The sequence below is a fragment of the Sturnira hondurensis genome, unplaced genomic scaffold (genome assembly GCF_014824575.4).
Source record: "Sturnira hondurensis isolate 20B ecotype Veracruz unplaced genomic scaffold, ASM1482457v3 Scaffold0006496, whole genome shotgun sequence".
Lineage (NCBI taxonomy): Eukaryota > Metazoa > Chordata > Mammalia > Chiroptera > Phyllostomidae > Sturnira > Sturnira hondurensis.
The window spans coordinates 6,007,783-6,030,966 of record NW_028079127.1 but is presented as its reverse complement, the minus strand read 5'-3'; the positions used below and the strand labels follow the sequence as shown (position 1 = coordinate 6,030,966).

General features: G+C 37.9%; 1 protein-coding gene across 11 annotated transcripts in view; it reads right to left on the bottom strand.

Annotated features, from left to right (window-relative positions):
* The window catches only part of OSBPL8 (oxysterol binding protein like 8), a 199,227-nt gene that overhangs the window by 110,747 nt on the left and 65,296 nt on the right, over positions 1-23,184 (bottom strand). The window contains exon 1 of one of the 11 annotated variants that reach the window (XM_037049405.1): positions 15,604-15,623. The exons of the other annotated variants lie outside the window; for them this stretch is intronic. The gene's annotated coding sequence lies outside the window, so the exon portion shown is untranslated. Of the gene's footprint in view, positions 1-15,603; positions 15,624-23,184 lie in introns of those variants that run through there. 11 annotated transcript variants of the gene reach the window in all.

Genomic DNA, 23,184 nt, shown 5'->3' with positions numbered 1-23,184 from the left:
CAAAGAAAAAAGGTACAATATTAAGTTTAAACTGGAAACTGAACCCTTTAAAGAAAATCCCAAGGCTTCAGAAAATTATAGTCAATCTTCCGACCTATGTAGTTCTTTTTGAAATGTTCTTTGTTTTTTCACAGACCCAGTTTTTTTCTTCAGACCTGGCTTCATTCAAAAACTTCATTCCAAAGCATTGCTACCTATATGTTGGGGCATTATTGCAAATCAACTTCTTTGTTCTAAGATTCTATTAACAAAGGAAGGGTTTAAACGTGTTTTATAAAATACCTTTATGTCAAAAATAGCACTCAGTAGTTTCCCTCAGAATCAAGATTCCATGCCAACTTGCCTAATTTTCCAATAATACGATCTTCCTTTCAATCACTCAGACCTAACCCCTTGAATCATCTGAAACTCCTTTCCCCCAACATCTGATCAAGTCATTAAATTCTGATGATTGTTACCTAGACAATGTCTTTCTCACAGTCCTTTCCTTCAATTCTCATTAATACCATGTAGGCCAGACCCACATTACCTCATTTATCAACTTTTGCATCTATCTCCCTTTCAATAAATATCCCTGTGTTCACTCTTACTTCACTCATTCATTTACTATGTTAGGTACTAGAATTTAAAAACATGATAAAGACATGGTTCCTACTGCCAAGAAAATCATCATATATTGAAATTTGTATGTACTGTACAGTAACTTACTTGAGAAAAGTTATCTCCAGTCTACCCAAATTACTCATTCTTGAAGCTAGCCCCATCATTATCAAGTAATTTAAGTTCTCTGAGGTGTATTTTCTCCTCTGTGAATACAGTTATTAAAACTTATAACCTTCCAGAATTTACTTTATATTTTTATTTTTATTTTTTAAATGAGGTCTATTTCCTAGATTTTTTTAAAGCAATATATAGACATCAAGCAAAATTGCTTAGTAGTACAACAAATAACAAAGACCAGGAGAGGACCGATAAGGGAATGATTAATTTACCAACTATCACTTTAGCTGTGTTGTTCCTCCATGTAAAAACATTCGATAGCACCAATTCCCTAGAAAATAAGCTCTTGAAATGTATTGAAACCTTCTACAATCTTAGCTCAATTATCCATCCCATGGAAATGTTTTGATTTCCTATGACACAATCTCACAACTCCAAAACTCCATTTATCTTAATTCAGTCTAGCAAAATTGATTGCTCAGCGTGATCTGCAGTTCTGTAGCTACTTTCTTTCTGCTTCCCTGCTTAGTAGCTGGAAAGTTCACTAACCCTCAAGGCTCAAATCAAATTGCCAATTCCATGACCAAACTTTAAGCTTAAGTTATCTTTCCCCAACTCTGATCTTCTACTATCAGTTTTTTGACAATGTATATAGTTCACTAATACAGTATTTTCTCTATGTTACCATTAAAAATTAAACTTACTTAGCTTTTCGCTAATATTACAGTGATTTAGTACAGTACATTTTGACAGTACATTTAGTACGGTCAAATACAACATTCCACAATGATGGAAATATTCTACACTTGTGCTAATTGATAGGGTAGCTTCTAGGTACACATGGGTATTAAATTGCTGAAATGTAGCTAATAAGACCGAGGAATTCAACACTGAATTACTTTAAATGTAAATTAGTCATAAGTGGCTACCCTTTTTGTACATATCAGGCCTAGTACAACCTGATCTTTTCCCAGCTCAAATTAACTGAGCATTTACTATCTAGCACTTGCCACTGCAGACCAATCCTTTTCTCAAACTCTTCCCTTCCTTCGTTTCCCAGCTATTTTCTCTTCTTTCCTCTCTCTGCTTGACTCCCCTCCCTTTCTGCCCCTTAAAATAGTTATCCCCAAAGGCTGCATTCCAGAATCCCTTTTGTCCTCATTCAGCATGCTTTTCCCTAGACGATTCCATTGACTTGATTTTTAAATGGGTTCTATTCAATGACAATTGCCCAGATTAATTTCCCATCTCTTCTGAACTCTAACCCCTTAGACCATCCCTATCACCCTCCAGGTGCACTCATTCTTCTTACCCCAGATCAAATATCACATCCTTGCTAAGGGCTTTTCGGACTTCCCAAGTTAAGTATAACAAAGGGATACTATCTTCACCTAACAAAGAAATATTCCATCTAATTGTCACTGTATCCTTCTATCAGGCAGAACTATAAGGAAGAGTCCACACAGCTCTGTATATTTCTAAGAGCACTGACCCTGCATCTCTGTCTTCCTGAGACTAAGACTAATAAGGTGGAAAGACCATTCACTCACCTTTCCCCCCAAACCTCCAAACTTAAAGCCTAAACACCAGCCTGCCTAAAGACCTGCAAGGACCACACGTGGTTCTTCTCTCTGCCTAGAAAACTACCTTCATGGTTCTGCTCACAAATCACTTAATCAGAAGACTTCCATGATATTCCTAAAAAGACAGCAACACCCATCCCCTCTTCCAGTACTCTTTATTCTCTCCCTACTTTATTTTTCATCACAACAATCACCATATAATACAGTATATAATTATGGGGGGTTTTGGGTCCTTCTCCATTACAGTGTTAACTTCTACTGGAGCAGGAACTTCATCTACTTTGTTCTCTTTTGTATTGCTTAAAACTACACATGGTATACATTCAACAAATACTAAATGAATGAAAATGTGTAAATAAAAAAAGGTTTAACAATTATTGTAAACATGTAGTTTGTTAAGTTCCTCTGTGTACTGAATGAATTAGTTTAAATTCTCTTATGGCAAAAAACAAGTCTTGCTCATCTTCATGCTTTACAAAACTTATCATTCTGCACACTTAATGTAGAGAAAGAAAGAAAGAACTAATGTGGACTACAATCATGAAATCTGATCTAAGCCTAACTCTACAATATTCCTTGCGCAAATCTGAATAAACATCTTGAATTTAATTTTCTTATTTGTTCACGAGATCTGTCCTAAAATTCTGTTATATTAAAAATTCAACCCAGAAAAGCACCTCAATGCTAAGAATATCCTTAGTTGTGCTTAAAGCATATTCATATTTCCTTAAACTATCAGTCTTGGTCATCACCTGCCCAAATTCCATTTTTGGTTAATTCTCCCATCCTTTCTCTTAAATAATTCTGTTCTTTACAAATAACATTGTTACAGATTCACCATCAGTTTCTAGTAATGGAACATAAGTTACATTTGTCCAGTACTGGTGATCTCTTGCCAGGGTTATATCAACCTCCTTCATCAAGGTCTTCATATACAAGGAAAGTTCAAAATCAATCAATGTCAATTGTAACTAATGTCACGCATCTGGTGAGACTACCAGTGAAGCGTGTGGTTATGAAATCAGAAAGGAAATGATTATGTACTAAAAAAAATTAAACTCATAACCTTGGCCTTTGACTTTGTTAACATTCTCCTCTATATCTGACCCAACCATTCACAGTTACTCAAAAAGGTTACAAATTAATGGCACAAAAGAAACCATGTTATCATCAATCATGCTAGGCTAGGTATGAAACTGGTTATATGAGATAGCTCATGCATATAAATTATTTCCATGGATGATGCATACTCTTATGATCTGTTTAAATAATTTTAATTTTCAGTCTGAAAATCAAACTTGGAATTTCAGTTTAGCCAATTATTCACACAGATGCATGAGCCTATTGCATGACCAGGATCTGAGTTAAGACATAAGGGCTAGTACAGCATAGGAAATATTTGGTAATAACTATTGTAACAACTATGTATGGTGCCAGGTGGGTGATAGACTTATCAGAGTACCACTTCCTTCATAAGTTATATAAATGTCTAACCTCTACACTGTACATCCAAAACAATATAATATTGAATGCCATCTGTAACTGAAAGACAATTTAAAAGAACTGCATATAAATACCTTTCTTCTATACTTCTACTGCATTTCTAACATATGGCTGATCATATATTATGTTGTTCAGTATCAAGCCACAGACAAGACAGCTAATAATAGTACGGAAACATCAACCTCCAAGACTCTTACTATCTATCACACATAAAAATTCAGTTAGCAACTGTTCTTCACTTTTCAGCAACTACTTGGTGCCTAAATGCCAAAATACTCACCCCAGAGAGGAAAGTCAAAATGGTTTCAAGAAAACAAAGCCTTGGGTTAAATAAAATAAATCATGTATTACATACTTTCAGAGTATACATTAGTTAATGTACACAAAAATTTTAAGGATGTTTTAAAAAACTAGGTATTATATAGATTAGTTTGTAATAGAAACACATTAGCCTTTATAGTCAATGACAAGAATAACAGAATTAGAGCATCTGTACTGAAATCCTAACATAGGCCACTGACTGACTATGTGATCTTAGGTGATTTACTAACCTCTTCAAAACCTCAGCTTCTTCATTTCTAAAAACAGAGTAATATATATTATTATATACTTCACACTATCATGGAAAGGATAAATGAGAAAGTGTGGGAGACAACAAGCCAAGGTCAGAACTCACAGTAAGTGTGCAAAAATTTTTTCTCTCTCTCACACAACCATAGTAACCCAAACATGGAAAGTGCAGATTCCAGAAATCTAGGGAAAAAAGCAAAATCTAGAAGAGACATATTGTCTAGTCTGCTACTATTACTACCCTACAGATTTAAACTACCTTTTACCTACATTGTACAACTGCATGCTAAACTGTTCCCTGGGCTAACTTCCTCTATTTCTATGGTTCTCAACCTCAGTTCCATATAGACATCACCCAGGAGATTTTTTCCCCCAATTTTTTTATTTAATTATTTTTCAAGTACAGTTTTCTATTACTCCCATCCCATCCCATCCCCATGCTCCCCCCACCCCTACCATTTCTACCCGTCTCAGTTGTTGTCCATGTATCCTTTATGTATGTTCCTCTAAATCCCTCCCATATTTCCCCTGAAATTCCCTACCCTCTCCCCTCTGATCACTGTCAGCCTGTTCTCTATTTCAGTGTCTTTGGTTATATTTTGCTTGCTTGTTTGTTTTGTTGTTTAGCTTCCTGTTAAAGGCGAGATCATATGGTATTTGTCCTTCAACACCTGGCTTATTTCACTCAGCATAATGCTTTCCAGTTCCATCCATGCTGTTGAAAAGGGTAGTAGCTCCTTCTTTCTTTCTGCAGCATAAAATTCCATAGTGTATATGTACCATAGTTTTTTGATCCACTCATTTACTGACGGGCACCTAGGTTGCTTCCAACTCTTGGCTATTGTAAATTGTGCTGCTATGAACATTGGGGTGCATAGATTCTTTGGGATTGGTGTTTTAGGGTTCTTAGGATACAATCCTAGCAGTGGAACTGCTGGGTCAAAAGGCAAGTCCAATTTTAGTTTTCTGAGAAAATTCCATACTGTTTTCCATAATGGTTGTACCAGTCTGCAATCCCACCAACAGTGGACCAGAGTCCCCTTTTCCCCACACCCTCTCCAACATTTGTTGTTTATTGCTTTGTTTATGATAGCCATTCTCACCGGTGTAAAGTGGTATCTCATTGTAGTTTTAATTTGCATCTCTCTGATAGCTAGTGATATTGAGCATCTTTTCATGTGTCTCTGGATCCTCTGTATGTCCTCCTTGCAGAAGTGTCTGTTCAAGTCCTTTCCCCATTTTTTAATTGGGTTAGTTGTCTTCTTAGAGTGAAGTCGTGTGAGTTCTTTGTATATTTTGGAGATTAAACCTTTGTCTGAGGTATCATTGGCAAATATGTTTTCCCATACAGTTGGTTGTCTTTTTATTTTAATGCTGTTTTCTTTAGCTGCGCAGAAGCTTTTTATTTTGATGAGATCCCATTTGTTTATTCTTTCCTTTATAGTCCTTGCTCTAGGGGACATATCAGTAAAAATGTTGCTGCGTGAAATATCTGAGATTTTCCTGCCAATGTTCTCCTCTAGGACTTTAATGGTGTCATGGCTTATATTTAAGTCTCTTATCCACCTTGAATTTATTTTGGTGTATGATGTAAGTTGGTGCTCGAGTTTCATTTTTTTGCATGTAGCTGTCCAGTTCTCCCAACACCATTTGTTGAAGAGGCTATCTTTACCCCATTTTATGATACTGCCCCCTTTGTCGAATATTAATTGACTGTAGAGATTTGGGTTTATTTCTGGGCTCTCTATTCTGTTCCATTGGTCTATGTGCCTGTTTTTATGCCAGTACCAGGCTGTTTTGATTACAGTGGCCTTGTAATACAGTTTGATATCAGGTATTGTGATCCCTCCTACTTTGTTCTTCTTTCTTAACATTGCAGCTGCTATTCGGGGTCTTTTATGGTTCCAGATAAATTTTTGAAGTGTTTGTTCTATGTCTGTGAAATATGCCATTGGTACTTTAATAGGTATTGCATTGAATCTGTAAATTGCTTTGGGTAGTATGGACATTTTGATGATGTTAATTCTTCCAATCCATGAACACGGTATACGTCTCCATTTGTTTGTGTCTTCCTTGATTTCTGTCTTCAGTGTTGTGTAATTTTCTGCATACAGGTCTTTAACCTCCTTGGTTAGATTTATTCCCAGATATTTTATTTTTCTTTTTGCTATATCAAATGGGATTTTTTTCTTGATTTCTGCTTCTGCTGATTCATTGTTAGTATACAGAAATGCCTTTGATTTCTGGATATTGACTTTGTATCCCGCTGTTTTGCCAAATTCATTTATTAGTTCCAGCAATTTTTTGGTAGAGTCTATAGGATTTTCCATGTACACTATCATGTCATCTGCAAACAGTGACAGTTTTGTTTCCTCCTTTCCGATTTGGATGCCTTTTATTTCCTTTTCTTGTCTGATTGCTGTGGCTAGAACTTCCAATACTATATTAAATAGAAGTGGTGAAAGTGGACAACCTTGTCTTGTTCCTGATCTTAGTGGAAAAGCTTTCAGTTTTTGCCCATTCAGTATGATGTTGGCTGTAGGTCTTTCATATATGGCCTTTATTATATTGAGGAATGCTCCCTCTATTCCCACTTTGCTGAGTACCTTTATCATAAATGGGTGTTGTACCTTATCAAAAGCTTTTTCCGCGTCTATTGATATGACCATGTGGTTTTTGTCCTTGCTTTTGTTTATGTGGTGTATTACATTTACTGATTTGCGGATATTGAACCATCCTTGCATCCCTGGGATGAATCCCACTTGGTCATGGTGTATGATCTTTTTGATGTATTGTTGGATGCGATTTGCCAATATTTTGTTGAGGATTTTAGCATCTATGTTCATCAGTGATATTGGCCTAAAGTTTTCTTTCTTTGTTGTGTCTCTATCTGGTTTTGGAATTAGGATAATGCTCGCTTCATAAAAAGAGTTTGGGAGTTTCCCATCATTTTGGATTTTTTGGAATAGTCTGTGAAGAATAGGGGTTAGCTCTTCCTTAAACGCTTTGTAGAATTCTCCTGTGAAACCATCTGGTCCGGGGCTTTTGTGTGATGGGAGTTTTTTGATTACTGCTTCAATTTCATTTGCTGTTATTGGTCTGTTCAGGCTTTCTACTTCTTCTTCATTGAGTTTTGGAAGATTATATTTTTCTAGAAATTTGTCCATTTCACCTAGGTTTTCAAATTTCTTGGCATACAGTTCTTCATAGTAATTCCTTACAATCCCTTCTATTTCTGTGGTATCAGTTGTAATCTCTCCTCTTTCATTTCTGATTGTGTTTATTTGTGTCCTCTCTCTTCTTTTCTTAATGAGCCTACTTAAAGGCTTGTCTATTTTGTTTATCTTTTCAAAAAACCAACTCTTGGATTCATTGATCCTTATAATTGTGCTTTTGGTCTCTATGTCATTTAATTCTGCTCTGATCTTGGTTATTTCCTTCCTTGTACTTGCTCTGGGCTGTCTTTGTTGTTGTTCTTCGAGTTCTTGCAGGCGTCGGGTTAGGTTGTTTGTTTGAAATGTTTCTATTTTCTTTAGGTAAGCCTGTATTGCTATGAACTTCCCTCTCAGGACTGCCTTGGCCGTGTCCCATAAGTTTTGGGTTGTTGTGAGTTCATTTTCATTTGTTTCCAGAAACTTTTTGATTTCTTCCCTAATTTCAATCTTGACCCATTCGTTGTTTAATAGCATACCATTCAGTCTCCATGATTTTGGGTGTTTTGGGTTTTTTCCTTTGGGGTTGGTTTCTAATTTCAGTCCCTTGTGGTCAGAGAAAATGCTTGGTATGATTTCAATTTTCTTGAATTTGTTGAGGCTCATTTTGTGTCCTATCATGTGGTCTATCTTTGAAAATGTTCCATGTGCATTTGAAAAGAATGTGTATTTAGCTTCTTTGGGATGAAGCGCTCTATATATATCAGTCAAGTCCATTTCTTCTAGAGTGTCGTTTAATGCTGCTATATCTTTGTTGATATTTTGTTTGGAAGATCTGTCCATTTTTGACAGTGGGGTGTTAAAATCCCCTACTATAATTGTGTTGCTGTCAATATCTTTCTTGAAGTCTTCTAGGATTTTTCTTATATATTTGGGTGCTCCTATGTTGGGTGCATATATATTTATGATGTTAATGTCTTCGTGCTGGATTCTTCCCTTGAGCAATATGAAGTGACCTTCTGGGTCTCTCTTTATGGCCCTTTTTTTGAAGTCTATTTTGTCTGATATTAGAATTGCTACCCCGGCTTTTTTTTCTTGTCCATTTGCTTGGAAAATTTGTTTCCAGCCTTTCACTTTTAGTCTGTGATGGTCTTTTGTCCTGAGGTGGGTCTCCTGTAGGCAGCATATGTGTGGGTCATGCTTTCTTATCCATTCAGCTATTCTATGTCTTTTGATTGGAGCATTTAATCCATTTACATTCAAGGTTATTATTGATAGGGACTTATTCATTGCCATTTTTGTACCACAGTTCCTCTCTGTCTCTCTCTTTTCCTTCCTTTCCTTAAAGCAGCCCTTTTAGTATTTCTTGTAGAGCTGGTTTGGTGGAGGCATATTCTTTTAGACTTCTTTTGTCTTGGAAGCTCTTTATTTGGCCTTCTATCTTGATTGAGAGCCTTGCTGGGTAAAGTAGCCTTGGTTGTAGGCCTCTGGTTCTCATTACTTGAAATATTTCTTGCCATTCTCTTCTTGCTTGGAGTGTTTCCATTGAGAAGTCAGTAGCTAACCTTATTGGGGCTCCCTTGTATGTTACTTCCTTTTTCTCCCTTGCTGCCTCTAAGATTCTCTCTTTGTCTTGGAAGTTTGCCATTTTAATGATGATGTGTCTTGAAGTGGCCCTCTTTGGGTTCCTCTCGAATGGGACTCTCTGTGATTCCTGGATTCGTGTAACTTTTTCTCTCATCAAATTAGGAAAATTTTCCATCATTACTCTTTCAAATAGGTTTTCTATCCCTTGTTCTCCTTCTTCTCCTTCTGGTATTCCTATTATTCGGATATTATTACATTTCATATTATCTTGCATTTCTCTTAGTCCCTCTTCATTCTTTTTGAGCCTCTTTTCCCTTTCTTGCTCTTCCTGGGAGATTCTTTCTACTGTGTCCTCCAACTCGCTGATCCGACCTTCTGCCTCATCGATCCTGCTTTTCATTCCTTCTACTGTGTTCTTCAGTTCCGATATTGTATTCTTCATTTCCTCTTGGCCTTTGCTGATAGTTTCTATTTCCTTTTTCATGTTGATATAGTTTGCAGAGAGCTCATTGTAGCTCCCCTCTACTTTCTGGTAGCTCCCCTCTAGTTTCTGGTAGCTCATTTTGAGCTCTTTGAATTTCCTGATAACTAGTGCTTTGAATTCAATATCTGATAGCTGACTTGCCTCTCTTTCATCTGACATTATTTCTGAGACTTCCACCTTTTCTTTCATTTGGGCATTGTTTCTTTGTCTTCCCATTGCTTATGAGACACTTCTTGTTAGCTTCAGCTTCTTAAATTGATCTGTTCTGACTCCCTAGGTTTACGGTGTGAACTTCTGTGGTAGAATACCTGTGAAATTCAGTGGTGCAGTCTCCTGCAGGTATCTTGATGTTCTCTGCTTCCACCTACTCCTTTCTTTGTTTGTGTGTGTGATCAGCTGGAGGGGGAGGCAAAATGGTTTATGACAGCAGGAGAGTACTTTATGATATTTACAGTCACAGCCGGTAGAGAAGAGACAGAAGATCTTTAGGCTCTATACAGTGTTAACTGTAATCTTCAACCCAATCTGGCACTTTTAAGAAAGGATAGACCAAAGATAAGTCTCTTGTTGGGGGGCGGGGGGGGGAGGCTTGTGAGTTGTATCTAGAAAGCAGTGAGGTTGCAGGCAGTCAGATTTTGAGGTAAGGTGAGAGTAAAGAATAGTAAACAGATGTAGCGTGTGAGCAAGTAGAGTTAATCACTACAGTAATAGAATTTAGGAACCTGTAAAGTGGGCTAAGACCCGAGAGATGTGTTGTGAAGTATTTACAGTGGTATAGAAAGCAACAAACAAACAAACAAACACAACAAAAGGGCAAGAGAAGTGAGGAAAAAGCAGTAAGTTTGGGGTGAAAGGAAGAAGGACTAAAACAGGAAAAAGGAAAGGAGAGGAACAGAGTACTGAAAGATACAGCAACAATAAAATTTTTAAAAAATACGATTACTGAAAAAAGTTTTAAAAAAAAGTTAAAAAAACCCTCCTTCCTTGTTGGTTTCAAACTGTCCAATCCGGTTTTTCTGGTTTCAGCAGGACCTCTCTGTGGGCTGGGTTGAAGGCCCTGGTGCACACCTGCACACCTGCCCGCCAGCCAGGCTACCAGAGTGAGGTGCGGGCGCCCGCCCATCCGACAGGCTGCCTGGGTCCCACAGGATCTGGTACTGGTCCTTCCCAGTCCTGTGGCTGGGTGAGAAGCAAGTCAAGCTGCCTTCACAGGAGAAGACTTCAGTCCACTTTCCAGTAAAAACTTCTCCAGAAAGCATGCCTCTCAGCCCAGCCCAATCCCCAACCTGACTGGTTAGGACAATGCTCCTCTCAAATTTCTTGGGGTGGCAGACTGGTGGGCGTGCGACCACAGAGATCGCAACTGAACACGGCCCCCTGTCCTTGCCACCCTCCCTGCACACCTAGGCAGACAGGTCTCTGCCACCCAGCCCCGCCTAGATGGTGAGGGAGGGAGCCAGCTCTTCCAAGGACCCCGCAGCCGGCCCAGTGCTCCACTGGGTGCTGGGCTCCCTATGAGTCCTCCGTGGCACTGGGTGCAGACAGAAGCCTCTACATCCCTAACACAGCGGCAGCGGCGGCTCCGAGGCGTTTTGGGCTGGCTGAGGGCAGCTGGCCCTGCCGCTGCTGCTTTTGTCTTTACTCACAGGTGCTGGGCTCCCGATGAGTCCTCTGTGGCAGACGCCTGGACGCTGGCGGTAGACAGAAGCCTCTGGGCCCTGGAAGCTGTGGCAGCAGCATCTCCGGGGTCTTTATGCGCTGGCCAATGGCTGCTGGTCCCGCCGCTGCTGCTTTTGACTTTACTCTGGGGTGCCTGGCTCCCGAGGGCAGCGGGCCCTGCCGGTGCCACTTTTGTCTTTACTCACAGGTGCCGGGGTCCGGATGAGTCCTCTGTGGCAGACACCCCTGTCGTTGGGCGCAGGTGGAAACCTCTGGGCCCCGACAGGTGCGGCAGCCGAGGCTCCGAGGTCTTTACTCGCCTGCCAATGGCTGCTGTCCCACTGCTGCTGCTGCCACGGCCCTTGACTTTACTCAGGGTTGCTGGGCTCCCAATGAGTTCTCTGTGGCAGACGCCCCTGTCATTGGGCACAGACGGAAGGAAGCCTCTGGGCTCCAACCACTGGGGCAGCCGCTGCTCCGAGGTCTTTATGCACCGGCCAATGGTTGCCGCCTGCCTGGCCACCTCCGTCCTTGCCACCTCCATCCTTATTCGAGTCCCTGAGACCCCAACGACCTGTAGCTGTCTGGTTCGTCACTATCTCTGGTCTCTTACTTTCATAAATTGTTGGTTGGGGAATTGATTGTGCTGTTCTTCAGTAAATCTGCCAGGATTTTCTCCCAGGGGTATGAGAACTGGAGTCGCTCCATCCTACTCTGCCGCCATTTTTCCAAAATTCCAGGAGACTTTAAAAAGTATTGATATCTGCATCTCAGCCTCTAAGATTCTAATTCAGTTTGTTAATAGAGTACTGTAGTCTGAGCACTAGAATTTTTCAAAACACCTCAGACAATGTTAATATTCAGTTGGTTCCCCCCTCACAATATTCCATAATTTTGCCAAGATAATTTTCCTAAACTACAACTCTGAACAGGTTATTTCTCTGCTAAAAAAAAATTAAAATGAAAATAAATTAATGGTTTGAGATTACCTTAAGATCTTAAGAACAAAAACCCAAGACTGTAAAATTTGTGTAATATGATTTTAACATAGGTGAGGTGCAGTATAGAAAAATGATTAAAGCTTGGTCTCTAGAGACAAAATGTATCCCAGTTCTTCCACTTACTAGTCATGTGACCTTAAGCAATTTACTTATCTCTGTTTTCTCTCTATTAAAGGGGGGTTAATAATACTATCTCAGAAGGATATATGAAGATTACATGAGTCTACCTGCAAAGCACTTGGAATAGCCCCTGGTACATAATAGAAATTTAATAAATGTTAGCTGTTATTCATTTCCTCTAGCCTTATTTTCTACTAATTCCCCTAAAGCAGCAAACAATATTGCCTGTGAGACCTAAAACCTGCTCTGAACATAATGTAGTAAGAAACTTACCAAGGTACTATGTGATATAGATGTATACTCAATGAAGGTAGGTTAGTTTGCTAAACTCAATAAATGTTTGACCAAAATTAAAGTTGATGTGTATGTGTGCATCTGTGTATACAGATACATTAATATAAATTCATATACCTATATACACATACATAAAAATTGATTCCTTCCCCCAAGCTTTTTTTTGTTCCATTGCTTCTACTTGCACTATACTCAATTTAAAGTGACTTCTAAAATCATAAGCTAATTAAAACCTACTAAGGTAATGTGAAGTCTAAATAAAAATCCTTCATTGCTCTATTCTCACTAGGTTAATTGGCACATGAAGATTTTCTCTAACTTTTAATAAAATTTATCTTTATGTATCTCCAACATGCTAAAATTTTAATCCTTTGCATAAAACATTTTCTTACACTTATGGGACTCCCATTTTTTAAAAAAGTAGGAATAAATTTATTTTAAGATTCTTAATGCACATAATTTTAATTAAGAGTTAAACGTAGAGCTATGAGAGTCTTGCCTTCCATTATATTCTGTTTACAAAATGCACCTACATGTCTTAAAAAGGAGAAACAGCAAGTGATAATGCTTATGAAAAATCTTTAATCCCTACTTTAAAAATCTGAATGACTGCATTTATGGATATTAAAAGAAATAATACATCTTTAAAACCAGTTTTCCTCTTGAAGTCTAGTTTAGCAAAACAAATAGCTTTCTAATGGGTAAATGACATAATCTATTCACTTGGGAGCTAGTTATCTTAATAGTTCTCCTTTTGATTTGTAAGTTGTGGGCATGTCAGAGCATGCAAAGATCTATGTTATATTAATGAACTGTGCAATACAGACACTATTCTTTTGAATCTTTGGTACATTTTCAGCTACTACCCTAGCCATTCTAAATGCAGGGAAGACAAAGCCAAAAAGAAAGTAATCAATTTCTTTTGCAAATGAGAACTGAGTTCCTTACTAGTGAAATAACTAACACCCTTCCTAAACCCATGCCTAGTGATGGATGGGGAGCAACCTTAGAGCAGAAGAGAGTATAGTACCACAGATGGAGGAAAAGTAAGTGGGCTAGGTGTAAGAAGGGGGATTGGGTGCCATCTTTCTGTGCCCATTTCTCTTTGTAATCCTGGACAGATCATTGTTCATCCTGCCATTATCACCAGGGCAGAAAATAACTGAAAACCAACCAGAGGCATTAAACAAAGTTCTAAAGACTTCTGTTTTTAAACTGTGCACATGTGTAGTCACAGTGTGCACATAAGTGCAGGAGAAAACACTGACCACTACCTTGCACTACTTCTTCCACCAAATCAGCAACGTGATTATAACTAAGGGGGCAGCTTATAGAAAAGAACTATGGGTCATATACAAATACAAAAAAGTTCTATAAGAAACAGAACATACGAGTGGAAAAGGCAAATTAGGAATGATGAGTAAAAATTTTAACAAGAGATTCTCTATCCTAACACTTGTATTATGCCCTAGAGTAAACAAGTGTCTCTGTGCCCTTACCTTTCTATCCAGGACAGTATGAAACAAGGCAGTTAACATTCCCAGGAGAATATTATTTCTAAGAAAGTATAACCTCACAAACAAATAATTCATGTTCTAAGTAGACCAAGTGTTGTGAGTGAAAACAACCTGAAAAATCTCAGTAGAAGCAAAAATTAGTGAACCAAACTTATTAAAAAACCTAAAAATAACCATAATAAATATATTCAAAAGATATGGGATAATATTATTTTTTAAAAAGCATAACCAAGCAATCATAAAGAAAATAGCTAGAAATACTGGGTATAAAAACATCATGGTGAAATAAAGTATACAGGAGACTTGAACAGAAAAAAGATACAATAATAAATTAGTGAACTGAAACAGTAATAAAGGAATTCAACAAGAAAGTATAAGGAAAGAAAAAGGTGAAAAAAATGAGATAGAATGTGGCAAAAATGCCACATTCATAGAATAAAACACCCCCCCCCCAAAGAATATACAATAGCTTTTTAAAATAAAATATTAAATAAATTTAAAACCTACACAAAATGGGTAAATTTCTGGAAAAACATGAAACGATGTAGACTTCCCCAACTCTCACCTATAGATACACATACACAAAACCACAGGCTCAGCTGCATAGAAACTAAAAAGAAAAAAAAACAATTATTTGTACATGATATGAATCAGACCAAATATTTAAACCTAATAAAAACAAAATAAGTTGGCATGCAACAGACACTTGTTAAATGTCAACATGAAAAAACAAAACAAAAACAAACAAAAAAAACTCCTTGAAGGTACAGATCATGTTTTAACAGTAGGTATGATTATGAAATAGGCAAATTTTATCTTGGTGATCACTATTTCATTCCATAGCCCTCTCCCTAATCACCTTCTGGGTCTCTTCTTATCAGGTAGCTCTCAATTATTTTCCTTAAATGTTAGCTGATGAAAGGTTAAACAAGCAATTCTCAAACTTTGGGGTCTCCAGATTCCTTTATATTCCTACAAATTACTAAGACTCCAAAGATAGGTTGTTTATATGGATTGTACCTATTGATATTTGCTGTATTAGAAATTAAAAGTGAGAAATTCATTACCTCAACTAGATGAGCAAGGTTAACATCAATGGTGGTAAGTCATGTTGATAGTATACAAGGTCTGTCCAGAAGGTATCCAGCCATGTCATATGAAAACTAGAGACACTTATTGAAGAAGATACAAGATATAAAAAACACTGCATACAAGACAATGACACCGCAGTCCCCTATAAAGTAGGCACCTTGGGACCTCACACAGTTCTCCCAATTGCCATCAGCTGTCCTATCATATTCTCATGAATCTCATCGACGTCTGAAATCTCTTTCTTTTCAAAGATGATTTTAATTTTGGGAAAAGCCAGATGTTGCTGGGTGCCAAATCTGGGCTGTAGTGGGGCTGAGTTACCTGGGTGATCTGATTTTTCACCAAAGAACTCCGCAGAGATGTGATGCATGAGTGGGCACATTGTTGTGATGAAGCTGCCAATCACCAGGTGCCCATAGCTGCAGCCTTCTGAATCATACAAATAGTTTCCATAGAGGAAAGTTCAAGCTTAACAGCAAAATATGATGGAGGTTCATTGCTCTACTCAGTCACTTTGAGTGGAAAAGCAACACAGTATACATGTTCAGTCAACAATGTCTACCACCCCCACTGAGTAGTACAGTGAAATCATCATTGCTCACTCATGCTTAATCCAGTCCACTCTCCTTGGCTTCCACGTTACATAGATGTCCCATAAACCATTCTCGTTATATTAACAATAGCTGGACTTTTTCTGGACAGACCTCAGTATACCCTTGATAATGTGATAAAATGGCATTTACCTTCATGGTTTCCTCAAAAAAACCTATGAGCTTAGTCTAATCATGAGAAAAACATCAAACAAATCCCAATTGAGGAGCACTGGGCAAAATATCAGAACACTACTTCTCATCACTATCAAGGTCATCAGAAGACAAGTAGAGTCTGAGAAACTAGCATAGTCAAGAGGACCTTAAGGAAGCATGCCAACTAAATGCAATGTTCTTTCCTAGATGGGATACTAGAACAGAAAAATAATATTAAGTAACAACTAAGACATCTGAATCAAGTATAAACTTCAGTTAATAATGTATCAACATGGATTCATTAATTACATCAAATATAGAATACTAATGTGCTAATAAGAGAAAAACCTGGGGACAAGGTATTCAGCAACTGTGTAACTATGTTCACAATTTTTCTGTACAGCAGGTCTTGGGATAATGTGGTGGGTTCAACACTATATGTTGATGAGCTGCCACAGGAACTTAATTCTTGTTTGTATTAATTAACCTATGGTAATACTGGTTTTGTCATTTTGTTTAAAGTGACAGAACCTATCAACAATGTGTATGAACTTACTGCAAGCTTACTGTAAGCCTAAAACTATTCTAAAGAATTAAGTTTATTATAGTAAGAATAAGAATACATAAGCACACACTCCATTATTCAGAACAATGATATCACATCTCACATAGTCTCTGAAAAAGTGCACTATACACTTATGAGAGAATGAAAAAAAAGGCAACTAATATCAAATGCCATCATATTATTACCAAAATAATTTTGACTGCACAGATTCTATGAAGGATGCTTGAGGAGTTCCATAGTCTGGGATCAGAATTTGAGATCTCCGAGCATAATAAAAATAGAAAAGATTTCTGGCTTGCAATTCTGCTGATATACTGTATAGAGATGACTGGTTATATATTTTACTTTTTAAAACCTAACCCTTGCCCTGGCTGATGTGGCTCAGTGGATTGAGCACCAGCCTGCAAACCAAGGGGTTGCCAGTTCAATCCCCAGTCAGGTCACATGCCTGGGTTGCAGGCCAGATCCCCAGTAGGGGATGCAAGAAGCAACCATACACTGATGTTTCTCTCCCCTCCTTCCTCTCTCTCTGAAAACAAATAAATAAAATCTTAAAAAAAAAAAACACCAACTAACTCTTTTTCCAACCCAGTTCTCAAAACTTATTAAAGAGTCCCATCATATACCAGTAATTTTTTTACCTTATTCAAGCCTCTACGAAGAACAAGAACAACCTCTAATAAGCCCAAAAATGACAATATAAGTTAGAATTTAGGTACCCTATAAGCCCGAACTAATCATGAGAAAAATAATGAGAAATACTGAGAAATATTTTCCCACCTGGGTAGTTCAAACATTACAAATATTGAAATACTGTTAACTTGTAACTTCTAGAAGTTAATATAATATAAAGCATACCTATCAAATTCTTTTACCCTTTTTGTAAATGTCTCCCTTTAGTAAAAGGTTCAATAAAGTTGTAAAATGGCAGAAAGTCAAATACCTAAAAAAATGTAGGTTGGTTGGTTTGCTTGCTTTAAGGTAGAGGCTAGTCAGTCATTCCCTCCGGCTCCCACTTATCTAAACCAGTTAGGGTATTATTTGATACCCCTCGTGAATTAATAAATGTAGGCAATGTTAATCAATGGTTGCTACTATCACAAATAGACAGACTAATTGTATACCTCTTCACGATAACAGACAACACCATCAATGAAGCTGAACCTGAGTATGAGCAAACCTCTAACTCTAATAACCAATTTGCAAGAAATATAAGTGACTGAAGAATACATTAAACAACCATAGAGAAAAATCCAGATTGTGAGAAACTCTATAGGACAAACTACTTTATTTCTTCAACATACTGAAAAGAAAATTTAAAAATAGAAAATTATTGCCCTGGCTTGCAGACCAGGTCCGCAGTTGGAGGTGTGCAAGAGGCAACTGATGGCTGTTTCCCTCCCCTCCCCCCTCTCTAAAAATAAATAAATATATTTTTCGAAAATTGAAAATTACTGACAGATAGATAGGAGACTTAAAAGATTATTAAAGACTTAAGTAACTTATCAACCACATTGAACATAAAGATTTTTTTTCATTTTGTGAAGCCATGCGGGAAGTTTAAGCATTGATTAACTGTTTAATTATACTAAAGAATACTAATTTTTAGGAGAATAATGGTACTTCTGGTTAAGAAAAGTTTATATTTTAGAGATGTATACTGAAATACTAATGAATGAAATGATTTACAATGGACTGGTTCAAAAAATATGGAGTGGAAGGATGGGCATACAAATGAAACAAGACTGACCTAGGTTGGTAATTGTTGAAGATGGGTGATGGGTACATGAGGATTCATTATATGAGTTCATCCTTTTGGAATATACTTGAAAATTTTCGTAATAAAAACTTTAAGAAAGATAACTTCCATTAACATTCTTGAATGTGTGATTAATAAAAATTCTTGTAAGTAGGACTTCCGCCAAGATGGAGGCATAGGTGGAAACACTGTGCCTTCTCCCACAACCAAGTTTGAATACAACAAAGGTTTGGAGAAATAGGACACACCCAAAGACCAGAAAACTGAATTATATGGAAGTCCAACAACTACAACCGTTCAACGGGGATGGTAAGAGAGGCGGAGCCAGCAGCAGAGCTGGGTCGGGCAGGACAGATCCCCTGACCTAGGGAAGCAGGCAACCCGGAACCAGTCGGGGTGTGGGGCAGACTGACCTTGGTCGCACATTTGCGCACAGTGAGACGGACCACGCAGGCCCCAGGGGGCGAACCCAGTGGTGGAGGGCTGACGGTGGTGGCACACTCGAGTGCAGTGGGACAAAATGCGTGGGCGTGGTGACGGTGGTGGCTGCGGCGCCGGTGGGGGCCCAGGCGGCAGGCGGCAGGCGGGACAAAATTGTTCCTCTTTGACCCCGCCCCCACATACAACGTCACAACCCAGCGACTTAGTTGCCCTGCTCTAGTGAACACTTTAGGGCTCCAATCCTGCTACGGAACAGGCACGAACAGCCCAAAAGATGGCGCAAGAAGAACTCAAAGTCCCAGAGCCCTTAACTCTCAGCGACCGAGAAATTGCCAGCCTCTCAGAAGCACAGTTCAAGACACTATTTATCAGGATGCTCACAGAATTGGTTGATTATAGTCACAAATTAGAGGAATATATGAAGGCTAAACTAATTGAAATGAAGGGAGATGTCCAGGAAACCAATAGCAATGGAAAGGAAACTGGGACGAAAATCAATGGAATGGACCAGAAGGAAGAACGAAACATCCGACCAGAAAGGAATGAAGAAATGAGAATTCAAAAAAATGAGGAGAGGCTTAGGAACCTCCAGGACATCTTTAAACGTTCCAACATCCGGATTATAGGGGTACCAGAAGGGGGAAAGAAATAGCCACGAGTGGAAAACTGATTTGAACAAATAATAAAGGAGAACTTCCCCAGTCTGGCAAAGAAATAGACTTCCAGGAAATCCAGGATGCTCAGAGAGTCCCAAACAAGTTGGACGCAAGAAGGAACACACCAAGGCACATCATAATTACATTAGCCAAGACTAAAATGAAGGAGAGAATCCTAGAAGCAGCAAGAGATAAGGGGACAGTCTCTTACAAAGGAGTTCCCATCAGACTGTCAGTGGATTTCTCAAAAGAGACCTTACAGGCAAGAAGGGGCTGGAAAGAAGTATTCCAAGTCATGAAATCCAAAGACCTACAGCCAAGATTGCTTTATCCAGCAAAACTTTCATTTAGAATGGAAGGACAGATAAAGTGCTTCTCAGATAAGGTCAAGTTCAAGGAGTTCATCATCGCCAAGCCCTTATTATATGAAATGCTAAAGGGACTTATCTAAGAAAAAGAAGATGAAAAATATTAACAGTGAAAGGACAGCAAACACACAGTTATTAACAACCACACCTAAAACAAAAGCAAACCAAAAGGACAGCTAGATAAGGAGTGGAACCATAGAAATGAAGAACACATGGAGGGTTAGAAACAGGGGGGTGGGAGGAGGAGAAGGGGGGAGAAGGCACAGAAAATAGCATAGATGGTAGGTAGAAAATAGATAGGGAGGAGGGCGAGAATAGTGGGGGAAATATAGAATCTAAAGAACTTGAGACACGTGGTTATAAACTAAGGGGGGAGAATGGTGGGGGAGGGAGTGTGCGGGTGGAGGAGAATGAAGGGGGGGAATAGGACAACTGTAATGGTATAATCAATAAAATATATTTAAAAAATTGTTGTAATTAGCATGGGACTACTGGGAAGATGAAGCTATTTCAATAAAAGAGAAAATGAGTAAGTAGGTAATAAATTGGTGATTAAAATTTTTAGTACTTGTATTACTTTATATAAGAAGATCTCTGCAACCTAAGATTTATATCATTTAGGATCCCACTTCTAACTGAAAACTCTCCAGGTGAGATGCCCCACCAGACCAAAGATTTTAGATTATCCAGCAACAGGACCCACTTCACTACACTGCAAAGCACAAGGGGTTAGTACTGCAACTGTAACAGGCAGAATAATAGCCTCCCAAAGATATCCACATCCTAAATCCCTTGATCCATGAATGTCATTTTACATGATACAAGAGACTCTGCAGGTGTGATTAAAGTGAAGGATCTTGGGATAGGGCAGTTATCTTGGATTATCTGAGCAGGCCCAACAAATCACAAGAGCCCTTTTAAGAGGTAAGCAAGACAGTCAAAGTGAGTAGTAGGAGACTTGATGACAAAAAGCCAGTGGTTTAAGTGATATGAGCCCGAGACCATGAGCCAATGAGTGAGTGTAACCTCTAGACACTGGTAAAAGCAAAGTAATGACGTCTCCCTTTCCCACAGAGCCTTCAGGCTGCTTCTGACACCTAGAAATGACGGATAGTAAATTTGTGTTGTATTAACCACTGAATTTGTGGTAACTTGTTAAGGCAGCAGTAGGAAATCAGCACAATGACCAACAGTAAAATTAACAAAGAAACCTCTTTCAGTTCCACTATAATGATTTTATCTGCCTTTTGGACACTGAGTTACCTACAAGTACATGTGTTCATGCCAAGCATGGACAACCAGCTGTAAGAGAATACTGTAGGTGGAATTCTTACATTAGGCAGATCATCTAACTAAATAATCTCTAAATTTCCCACAAAACCTAAAGAGGCAAAGTAGCCACAGGACTGAGAGATTTGCAAAGGCTCTTCTGGTAGTGTAATCATTGTTAAACAGAAAGAAAAGCAAGCAGGCCTCTATTGGGGCAACCCTGAAGTATTTAAAATTAGCCAAACACTTAGCAGGCAGATCTCAAAAAAATTCAAATACTAGATGAGACTATGCACCAGATTTGGTAATTCTCAAACTTTGACTAAGGCCCATTTATTATAGATGAGACAAGAGAATTCACAGCTCTTTTGCATCCATTCTCATTGTACAATAATACTTTGGGAAGATTGGTAATTGGTATATGGAGAACAAAATTGACTTGAATGCATACATGTCTTATGCACCAGTTATTAGAAAACTGCACAGCAAGAATACTGTCATTACAAATATGCTATGAGTAAAACACATAATATACTAAACCAATAATGAAAATGATGAAGCTAAATTAACAGTATTTACAACAAAAATAGCAGCATTTAAAAACTGTGACCCACTCAAAATTTCATGTTATTCCCAAAGGCAATTCCATTAATTTTCATGCCCATAAACAGGTGTATAATATTATACATTAGTCACACTTCTTAGAATATGATTATTTCTCAATTTACTAATACCAATTTTACTTTATGAGCACCAAATCACAGTAATTATGAAACACCTTAGTAAGTATGTAAAAATCAAACTTTCAGAAAGCTGGATTATCTCCAGGCCCACCAGGAAGACAATGATTTACTACATTTTGAGAATTACTGAACTAAATCATCTTTGCGGTTCCTTACACTTCGGAAAGCCTTTGATTAAAAGTAACCAATTTAAATTACAATCTCAAGAAAGATTTTAAAAGACATGGTGACTTTCCTTAAGGTAAGGTATATATTCAATTTTTTCAATCTGAAAGGATATTTCAGTTTAATCTACCTCAATTATTTAATAGAAATTTGAATCCTATACTTTAAGTATTTCTTACTAGTTTATTTCTAAAGTTATATAAATTCTGGACTTTTACAAAATGCTTTAAGACATATTAAATGTAAAATTGTGTTCTAAAGTGTATTTAGTACCACATATAGAGAAAGTTAATCCACATTTTTCAGTATATACCACCTAAGACTAACAACACTACCACAAAAATAGAACTACAGGCAACTGGAATAATGAATGAACAAATAAACTGTTTCAAAAATAGAAAGCATAATCTCAGGTGGAAGAAGAAAATTAAATGGACACTAAAGTCAGACTGAGTCCAAACTTTCACAACTCCACACCAAAACTATGATAATAGTATCTTTATTAAGAAACTAATAAATGACTTTATCTCTCCTCCAAATCATTGTATCCTGCTTCATTCTCTCCAGCTCCCAATCCAACTACATAAAAATATCTGATGGCAAAACATTGCCTACAGAGCCAAGGTCAAAATTCCTAGTCTGGCACTCAAAGCTTTCCATAAATTTGGTCTCTACCTGCCACATTGATCATTATTTCTGTGAACATCAATCTCCCTTCTAATCTACTTTAGTCAATTTTTCTACTCATTTTTCCCTGAATAAACCATGGGCAATTAATTCCCATTTTAGCCTTGCCTCCTGCTATTCTCCCTTCCTAGAATGCTCTTCATGTTCATTTTCAAGCCTATGATCCATACCACCTGTGTTATTAAGTTTCTGTCCTCTTAAGAAAGCTTCTCTAACTACCCCAGTGCATAGCAATGGCCCAATTTTCCCAGTTTGTGAGCTATGTTTTATGTTCCTCACTTAACACTTAGTAAATGCTGTTATTGCCTTATCTTTCTGTTCCACTATCTAGTCCTCCCCCAAATTAACATGATTCAAAAAAACTACACTGTGTACCTCTCAGCATCCCCTTTACCTGTCACAGTACTTAGCACAAAGGATACATTAAAAAAAAAGAAGTTTACTAATGATATTTTTAAAAGCAGTACATGCAATCAGATTCTTTTAAAAACACTGCCACCTCA